Raw genomic sequence first — 10479 nt, forward strand, 5'->3', positions numbered from 1 at the left:
CATATTTGAATTTGTTTTGACATCCGAATCCGGCATTTGCAATGTTAGTAATTTGGCTTAGTTGATGGCAGTCTTGCCTCTAGGTCAGATGGTTGTGGTTGCATGGTCCAATGTAGGACTTTAGAACATGATCTGGGCTGATGTTCTCCCGCAGTACTCAGAGGACTGCATTATCAGAAATGTTGTCCTTCAGATGAGAAGTTAAACTGAGGCCCCATCTAAGTGTTCCAGTGTATATCCAGCATCCCAGCACATTAAAAAGAGGAGGCTATTCTTCCAGAATTCCAGCCGTAATGTATGCACCTGTGAGCATGCTCACAGATATGTAGAGCTGTTGCGGGGACACGATTTACTGTTTTGCAACAAAAGAGTTGTAGAGCTGTTGATTTGTTTAATTTTCTGGTTTTAGTGCCCCCCCCCCTTTTAGCTAGGGGGCACTTGTATAATTTGTGTTTTAGTGCCCTCAAACCCCGCCCCCCCAAAAAAACAAACAAAAAAACAAGGGCACACTTGAAAAGTGTTTTGGAGTGTGCCTCCCCCTTTAATCAGGGGGCACTTGATTTTCTGATTACAACAAAATAGTTGTAGAGCTGTTGTAGTGCCCCCCTCCCCTTTTAACCAGGGGGCACTTGTATAATTAGTGTTTTAGTGCTCTCAAAAGAAAAACAAGAGGGCACTTGAAAAGTTTTTGGAGTGTGGCCCCCCTTTTAATCAGGGGGCACTTGATTACTGTTATACAACAAAATAGTTGTAGAGCTGTTGATTTGTTTAATTTGCTGGTTTTAGTACCCCCCCCCTCTTTTAGCCAGGGGCACTTGTATAATTTGTGTTTTGGTGCCCTCAAAACCCCCCTGCAAAAAAACAAGGGAGCACTTGAAAAGTTTTTGGAGTGTGCCCCCACCCCCCCCCCCCTTTAATCAGGGGGCACTTGATTAAAGTATTACAACAAAACAGCTGTAGAGCTGTTGCATTGTGAGTGGCTTAGCCAATCACGTGCTGTTCACAAGACTCAATAAAACCCCAGTCAGTTGAGGTATGCAGTTGCAAGCCTAGTGGATGAACTGGTAATATGTAGTGTGATTGTTAAACTTTTGTTGATAAACCAACTAGTTCTTAATAGCAATGTGTTGCTATGAATTCTTAAGTAAAGAACCCATGAAGCAAATAAATTACACTAGCCAACATTTCTCCCTTACCCAAAATGGATTAACTGGTCATTCATCCCACTATTTACCGACATAACAACAGCCATCACATTCCAAAACAACTGACTGTACGAAATACTTCGGAAAGTTATTGAGAAATGTGACATAAATGCAGGATCTTTGTCAAATATGGTGATTTAGAGGTTAATCTGGGCAGGGTAAAGATTATACAACCGATTTTCCACAATTTATACAGTGCCATACTTTTTAACAGTACGCTTCATAACACAGTCTGCAAAATCACGGGTAAAATTAGACATTAGACTAATTGATTATTATTACATTTTAGCTTTTAGCAGTAATTCATTAGAGTTGCTAATGGCACAGGATCTATAGCAGCAGTCCCTGGAACATCACATTTGTTTTGCCTCATGTAACACAAATGACATGTTTTCTATATAATATGAGCAAGAATGATATCCTTAAAAAATTGCTTCAAATTACACCCGAGGGAAAAGGTGGTTGCCAAAACCTGAGGTTATTTTTAAAGGCCCCTCCATCTTCACAGCATGTGTGACTTACACAAAGTGGAGGCCCTCTGCCCCCTGTCTCTGTGGTTTAAGTGCGGATCAACATAAGAAGGGTGTGCCAATATCAATTTAAGGCCAAGAATGCAGAAAGGCAGAAGGGGCCGAACTTGTCCCTCTCCAACTGTCCCTCTGTTTGTTGCAAAACACTTTCATTATGACTTCACTTGTCATTTTGCGTGACGGCGGACTGCTCGTTTCTTCAGCGCCATCTGAACGACAAACAGTTGGGTAATGCCAAAGCTTTCTGAGCCGCACTGCCCTTTAAACCACCCTGGATAGCACAATGGTCTGGAATTTCCTGGAAAGCTACGGTGCAGCGGCGACGTAAGAGCGGAGTCGCAGCACTCTTTTCTCAGGAAATTCACATGCAACCGAGTCACACCAGATTAGGCCGAAACAGCGCCACACACGAACTTGCTCCAGCATTTGCGCCCCTCCCAAGTTACGTCTGCTGAAACCCCACTTGGCTCATGAGACAGCTCGACAGAGAACGCGAGGTTCCGCTGCATTCATGCCCATTTTAAAAGAACCCAAATTTACACACAACATTTTAGGTGCAGCAGGATCCGAAATCACTATTTCTGGAGTCTCTTAAAAAAAATTCTCCTTGTTGAAACCTGCTCTGCTTATTTACGGCATCAGAATCTGTTACATTAAGAGAAAAGCTTCCACTATTCAGTATCTTAAACATGCTGTGCATAAATGGTGTTTTTTTTTAATATATTTATTCTCGAGATGTGGATGTCACTGGCACTGGCAAGGCCTGCATTTATTTTTTTATTTTATTTTTTTTATTTTTTTTATAAATTCGTAGCCAATCGTTCCAATTCTTTGTCAAATCACAAACGCCAGAGGTCACCTTGCACATGCCAAGGATCACTCTGCGCCAATGCTCTTAGCCAAAAGGCCTAGAGCCACTGCACCGTTCCTGGAAGTACTGCAATACCAGGTTCGTGCCATGGAGGTGGATGGGTCAAGCCACCCCACACACCTCCGTGGAGGTGGATGGGTCAAGCCACCCCACCCACCTCCTGTTTCCAAAAAAGCAAGCATATACCTTCCTGACCAGGGAGAAACCACCCGGAGGTCATGGTGGCTGGTCAGGTCAGTTACGCATGATCTTAGCCAAAAGGCCGAGAAGCAAGGCCTGCATTTATTGCCCATTCCGAGTTGCCCTGAGAAGGTGATGGTGGGCCTTCTGATTGAACTGCTGGTAGTGTTATGATACAACTGAGTGGCTTGCTAGACCACTTCAGGGTCAAGCATGTTGGTGCAGGACTGGCATCACATATAGGTTTGGCTGGCAGGTTTCCTTCCCTAAAGAACAATAGTGAACCAGTTGGGGTTTTAACGACAATCCAACAGCTCTTTATTTCCAACTTTATATTTCCCGATTTAGTTTTTAACAAATTCAAATTCTCAAACTGCCAACCACACTACCGTACCCGATAGTTTGATGGCCTTAAATATTAATTTTCATAACATCAATAAGATAAGGAGGGACTTAAACAAGGAAGTTGGTCCATATTCCATGCTTTCCTTGGGCCCCAATTGTTTACACTGATGCTGTCTTGCTTAATGCCAAGCTGGATTCTCTGAAATATGCTAATAAGAGTCTCAGGAAAGTTCGGCTAAAGTTGCCATCGGCAAGATCGGCGTAAGAACAGATGTAACTTTTGGCGTAATTTCAGCAAAATGCAATCCAGCAAATTCTGGCTCAATGTAACATTTGGAAAACAAGGCACCAAACGTGCTCACTATATTTTTCTTCTTGACAGCCATGGGGACGAGCAAGCTTCAGCAGAGTGGAGCACAGCCAGGTGTACACGTGTACAGCTTGCAAGGAACGACTACAGATCTTTCAGGGATCGACTATATCAAGTAGAGATGAATTCAGTCAAGGATGGATGTGTCCAATGGGGATAATGTTGTCAGGCAGCCATAAGTCCAATCAGAGAGGAGCTTGGGATCAATTCAGAATCAGTCAGTGAAGGAAAGGGGAGCAATCAGATCAATTTAGTGTAAGCATGTTAAGCAGAGGAATGTTTAGATGATGTGGATTTTACTAGTTAAGGCATTTGGATTAATTCTGAAATGACCAGCGTCAGACAGGAGCCCTCTGATCAACAGGAAAGGACAAAGGAGCACTCAGATGATTGAAACTTCACTTTCAGATCCATTCAGTGCCAAAAATTCTACCTGGTACCAACAACCTGGAAAGAGGGAATCAGGTTTGGTAGAGTTGTTTGGGTAACTGTCAGCTGTGGCTCAGTGGGTAGCCCACCTTGCCTCTAAGTTAGAAGGTTGTGGGTTCATGTCTCACTCCAGGGACTTAAATGCATGAATCTTGGCTGACACTCCAGGGGAGTGCTGCACTGTCAGAGGTGCTGTTTTTTGGATGAGATGTTAAACTGAGGCCCCCATCTGCATATAAAAGATCTCATGGCACTATTTCAAAAAAGAAATGGGGAGTTATCCCCGGTCTCCTGGCCAAAATTTATCCATTAATCAACATAGCAAAATCAGATTATCTGGTCATTCTCTCATTGCTGTTTGTGGGAGCTTGCTGTGCGCATGTTGGCTGCCGTGTTTCCCACATTACAACAGTGATGTCATTCCAAAAGTATTTCATTGCCTGTAAAGCGCTTTGTGACGTCTGGTGGCCATGAAAGGCGCTATATAAATGCAAGTCTTTCTTTAAATTCAATTGACATTGATCCCAGCACATTAAATTCAGCCCACGGAGAAGAATGCTCGGATTCACCGCGAAAGAAAGACTTTTATTTAAAGAGCACCTTTCACAAATTCAGGACGTTCCAATGCACTTTACAGCCAACAAAGTACATTTGAAGTGCGCTCACTGTTGTAATGAAGGAAACGCGGCAGACAATTTGCACACAGCAAGCTCCCACAAACAGCAATGAGATAATGACCAGATAATCTACTTTAGTGAAGTTGGTTGAGGGAAAAATATTTGCCAGGATACCGGGGTGAACTCCCCTGCTCTTCTTTGAATGGGATGTTTTACATCCACCCGAGAGGGCAGATCGGGCCTTGGTTTAACATCTCATCCTAAAGACGGTGTTGCTTTAGCAAGGTAGGGGAGTGAGAAGGTTAAAATATGAATGAGATTTTGGCCCTTAACAGAAAAGCCTAGGAAAGATCCAACTATATGTTTGAGATACTACTGTTATTGTTTGATTTTATCTACACCTTGTAGGCAGGAGTTAATCTCAGTGCAACAAGGCCTTCACAGCAGTCGCCTTTGTCATCAATCCTCACACATTAGACAAGATCAGTGACTACTCATGTACGAATCCTCCCTACCCTATCCAGCTCCTGTTTGTATTGTGGCGTCACACTGACCGGCCGACGCTTCATCACTTGCAATAACATCTCTCTGCTCCATCTGCCACGAGTGATCTGCTTTGAAAAGTAAAGAGTGGATTGTCCCAGTTCCCATAAGCAGGGAGGTACCTCACAGCCCATGAATACGCATCGAAAAATCAGGTCAGATTGGGCGCACTGCTTGTGATTATCCGATCCATGCTCTCGCCATATAAGGTGCCATGAAATCGCCAAAAATGCACCCCAATTTTTCGTGGCTCAGTGGGTAGCACTCTCACTCTCTGCATCAGAAGGTTGTGGGTTCAAGTCCCACTCCAGAGACTTGAGCACAAAATCTAGGCTGACACTCCAGTGCAATGCTGAGAGAGTGCTGCACTGTCGGAGGGACCATCTTTCGGATGCGACATTAAACTAAGGCCCCAGCTGGTCGTAAAAGATCCCATGGAACTATTTTGAAGAGCAGCAGAGTGTGGTCATTAATAACTGCCAAAAGAAAATAAAATCTCTGACATCATGTATCTTAAGTAGAACCAAGTGCCAATCTGCATTATCACCATGCTTTTATCAGCATTTCTAAGTCCCTATCTCTCCATGAGCCTAAAAGGCTGCATCTTTTTATCAACATTATCTCAGTAATTATACGCATATCGTTTTTTTTTTATCTTTGCATCTAAATATAACAGAACATTCACTTTGGTACAACACACGCAATTAAAAATGAAATATGATCTGTGTTTATGGGTCTAGCTGCCAAGGCTGCTTTCATGCTGCTTTTGGTATGAGTGACATTTTTACAACTATTTTGTATAAACTGTTGATGCATTGTCTGTTTTATTGGTTCGCAGACACTTTTTGTAAAATTATCAAAATCGGAGCCACATGCTGGCGTTTTATAGGTCCTGCACCCTCCAAAGGGTGGAAGACATTTTTGGTGCTCAGAATCCACATCACCTTGCTTTTACATCGTATTGGCTGGAGTAAAAAAGGATCTTTTAGCAATGCACCCAGACGAACGGAATTAAAATAGGGGAAGAGGAATCCAGAGTGGGAAAACAGTCCAGAATTCATCAACTAGGTCTGCAAATTCTGACACATTTTTGGCTCGTGCTACTGCAATCTTGAAGGAGTTAAAAACTCCAGACGCACGCTATATATCGTTTTTTAAAGACAGAAGCTAATTTCTGCAAATACATTTCACACAGTACCCAGGAGAAAAGATGTCTGCCAACAGCCGTAGCCCAGTGTATGCCACTTCCTGTTGTGATGGAACAAATGCAATGCTGCACCTCATGTACAACTGAAAGGGAGATAATCGGAATCAGATTAGACTGGCGTGACTTCATACACACCGCCTCACAGCCTCAAGTCCAGTGCAGCGCACTGACACTTCTGATTTACCTGTCCCTCCTCTGCAATACCACACTCGTGGATTCTGCTTCTCGTCACTGTGCTTTCATATAAATAAAGCACATTCAGAAACTCCCACGGGTCTACTGGTGACTCAAGAAACAGCCATGATGATAAATTAAGTTGTTGCGTTGCCAGCTAAACATGTTTAATTTAGTATATCAGTGGAAACTCACTTCCTTGTTTGTGACTGCAACCATGTTGCAATGTCCTTGAACATGTTGTCGCCTCTCAAATCCGTGCCCACCTTTCCCGCAATTCCTTGTTTGAACCCCTCCATTCTGGTTTCCGTGCCTGTTAAATGATCGGACCGGCTCTCATCAAAGTCACAAGTGACTGTGACAAAGGCAAACTATCCCTCCTCGTCCTTCTTGACTTGTCTGCAGCCTTTGACACGGTTAACCACGCCATCCTCATCCAATGCCTCTCCACCGTCGTCCAGCTGGGTGGGACTGCACTCGCCCGGTTCAATTCTTATCCATCTAATCGGAGCCGGAGAATCATCTGTCACAGCTTCTCCTCTCGACCTCGCATCGTTACCTCTGGTGTCCTCCAAGGATCTATCCTTGGCCCCCTCCTATTTCTCATCTACATGTTGCCCCTAAGTGACATCATCCAAAAACACAGTGTCAGTTTCCACATGTACGCTGAATTGTCAGATTGCTTGTTTGACATCCAGTTCTGGATGAGCAGACACTTTCTCCAACTGAATATTGGGAAGACTAAAGCCATTGTTTTCGGTCCCCGCATCAAACTCCGTTCCCTAGCCACTGACTCCATTCCTTTGCCCAACTTCTGTCCGAAGCTGAAACCACACTGTTCGCAACCTTGGCATCATATTTGACCCTGAATAACTAAGACTGCCTATTTCCACCTCCTTAACATCTCCCATCTCTGCCCTTGCCTCAGCTCATCCGTTGCCCTCATCCGTGCCTTTGTTACCTCTAGACTTGACTATTCCAATGTACTCCTGGCTGGCCTCCCATATTCCACCCTAAACTAAAGGTGATCACCAAGTCTTGTTCACCCATCACCCCTGTGCTCGCTGACCTACATTGGCTTCCAATTAAGCAACGCCTCGATTTCAAATCCTTGTTTTCAAATCCCTCCATGGCCTCGCTCCTCCCTATCTCTGTAATCTCCTCCAGCCCCACAACTCCCCGAGATGTCTGCACTCCTCTAATTCTGTCCTCTTGACCATCCCTGATTATAATTGCTCAACCATTGGTGGCTGTGCCTTCTGTTGCCTGAGCCCTAAGCTCTGGAATTCCCTGCCTAAACCTCTCTGCTTCTCCAACTCTCTTTCCTTCCTCAAGACACTGCTTAAAGTGTACCTCTTTGACCAATCTTTTGGTCACCAGCCCTAACTTATGTAGCTTGGTGTCAAATTTTTTTGTCTCATAATACTCCTGTGAAGTGCCTTGGGACATTTCACAACATTAAAGATGCTATATAAATACAATTTGTTGTTGTTATTGTTATACCTCCTCATCCTTCTTGACTTGTCAACAACCTTTGACATAGACACCCACACTGTAATAGAGCTCCCCTAGTGGACTACTGCTCCACCTAGCGGATTGCTGATGTACTGCAACTACTGATGTGCATACAACAAAACGTTCATGCGGCAATGTCGCATGATGACAATTTCTGTTAAGAGCCATCTTGTGTGTGTTTACCTGCAGATGTGGAAGGAGTTGAAAGATGGAATGATTCGATTATTTCTGATGAGTCAGATAGTCTTGTTACAAGTACAGTACCAGAAGCAAATTCTACATCAGTTGTACTAGAAACAAGTCCAGGAGAAAGTCAGAATTTAAGTCTGAGTCCGAGTCAGGCAGACAAACAGCCTGAAGTTGTAGAGAGTCCAAATGTAGATCAAGGGTTGCCCTTGGAGAAAAACTCTCCTCAGGCTCAGCCTAGAATTAGTCTAAGTTCAACACCAAGTTTGGAAAGTTTTGTTCGAGAGCGAAGGTATCCTCTTCGAAATAGAAAACCAGTGGTTAAGTTTGATTTGTAAATACGGAAAAATTAGTCCATATCTTTTGTTGTGTATAACCATACAAGTTATGTATAATGATTATTTTGTTATGATTACTTCTTCAATAAGGAGGGAGAAGTATAATAGAGCTCCACCTAGTGGTTTACTGATATACTGCAACTCCTGATGTAAATACAATAAAATGATCATGTGGCAGAGTCACATGATGACAGTTTCTGTTAAGAGCCACCTTATGTATGTGTGCTTCTTTGTGATGTCATAACGATATATCACACACACCATCCTCCCCTGATACTTCTATGCTGTCCAGTTCAATGGGACTGCCTTGCTTGGTTCCATTTTTATCTATTTAATCAGAGCCTGATCATCTCTATCAATGGTTTGGATTCCCAAACCAAATTGTCAGCTCCAGAGTTACCCAAGGATCTATCCTTGACCCCGCTCTTCATCCTCATCTACATGCTGCTGCTTGGTTTGACGACATCTACAGATAGAATGCCAGCTTCCACATGCATGCTGGTGACACCTTTACTTTACCTGTCCACCACTTCTCTTAACCCCTCCGCTGCCGCTCTGATAGCGACTGTGTCCAGTCTTGGATGAGCCACAATTTCCCTCCAACTAAGCATTGAAAAAAATCCAAAGCCATTGTCTTCAAGCCCCCACCTCAAATCCATTCCCTGGCAACTGACCCCAACCCATCCCCGGGACTCTCAGGCTGAAACAGACTATTCACAACCTCAAAGTCCTATTTGACCCCAAGCTGAGTTACCAATGCCATATCCTCTCCATAATGTGGATAAATGTGAAGTAGGAAGGCAGATTATTATCTGAATGGTGACAGATTAGTAAAAGGGGAGGTGCAATGAGACCTGGGTGTCATGGTACATCAGTCATTGAAAGTAGGCATGCAGGTACAACAGGCAGTAAAGAAAGCAAATGGCATGCTGGTCTTCATAGCGAGAGGATTTGAATATAGGAGCAGGGAGGTATTGCTGCAGTTCTACAGGGCAGTTTTGGTCTGAGAAAGGATGTGCTTGCTATTGAGGGAGTGCAGCGAAGGTTCATCAGACTGATTCCCAGGATGGCAGAACCGACATATGAGGAAAGATTGGATTGGCTAGGCTTATACTCACTGGAATTTAGAAGAATGAGAGGGGATCTCATAGAAATGTATAAAATTGTGATGGGACTGGACAGGTTAGATGCAGGAAGATACTCCCTATGTTGGGGAAGTCCAAAACCAGGGGACGCAGTCTAAGGATAAGGGGCAAGCCATATAGGACCGAGATGAGGAGAAACTTTTTCACCCAGAGAGTTGTGAACCTGTGGAATTCTCTGCCACAGAAAGTTGTGGAGTCCAGTTCGTTGGACATATTCAAAAGGGAGTTAGATGCGGCCCTTACGGCTAAAGGGATCAGCGAGTATGAGGGGAAGGCTGGGGTGGGGTACTGAAGTTGCATGACCAGCCATGATCATATTGAATGGTGGTGCAGGCTCGAAGGGCCGAATGGACTGCTCCTTCACCTATTTTCTATGTTTCTATGTTTCTATGTTTCTATCACGAAGTCCACATACCTCTACCTCCATAACATTGGCCACCTCCACCCTTACTTCAGCTGAGCCGTCGCTGAAATCCTCCTCCACCACTTTGTCATTTCCACATTTGAATATTCCAGTGCTGTTCCAGATAGCCCCTCATTCACTGCTCGCTGAAAACTTCAGCTCATTTAAACTCTGCTATCCGGAGGACAATCAGCCTGACGATGAACCCATGCCCCCACACCCTGCAAGACTGGAAAAGCCCCGTGGGAGTTACGCAGCTGCAAAACTCTTGCCTCAACAGCTCATAAATGAACACTTTGCATGAACTTACATTGGTGACAGTTACTGTTACAGTTACAGAAAGACAACAGTTGCAGTTGCGTTATGTTTCATCCTTGCCTGGCCTGGCCTGGCCATTGTTTTCCAACAATTGTATTCATGT

General features: G+C 44.0%; 1 pseudogene; it reads right to left on the reverse strand.

Moving 5' to 3' along the window:
- Window positions 1-2647: 2647 nt before the first annotated feature.
- On the reverse strand, window positions 2648-2880 carry LOC139277740 (U2 spliceosomal RNA; annotated as a pseudogene).
- Window positions 2881-10479: the final 7599 nt, after the last annotated feature.

Source organism: Pristiophorus japonicus, chromosome 12, assembly GCF_044704955.1.
Source record: "Pristiophorus japonicus isolate sPriJap1 chromosome 12, sPriJap1.hap1, whole genome shotgun sequence".
Lineage (NCBI taxonomy): Eukaryota > Metazoa > Chordata > Chondrichthyes > Pristiophoridae > Pristiophorus > Pristiophorus japonicus.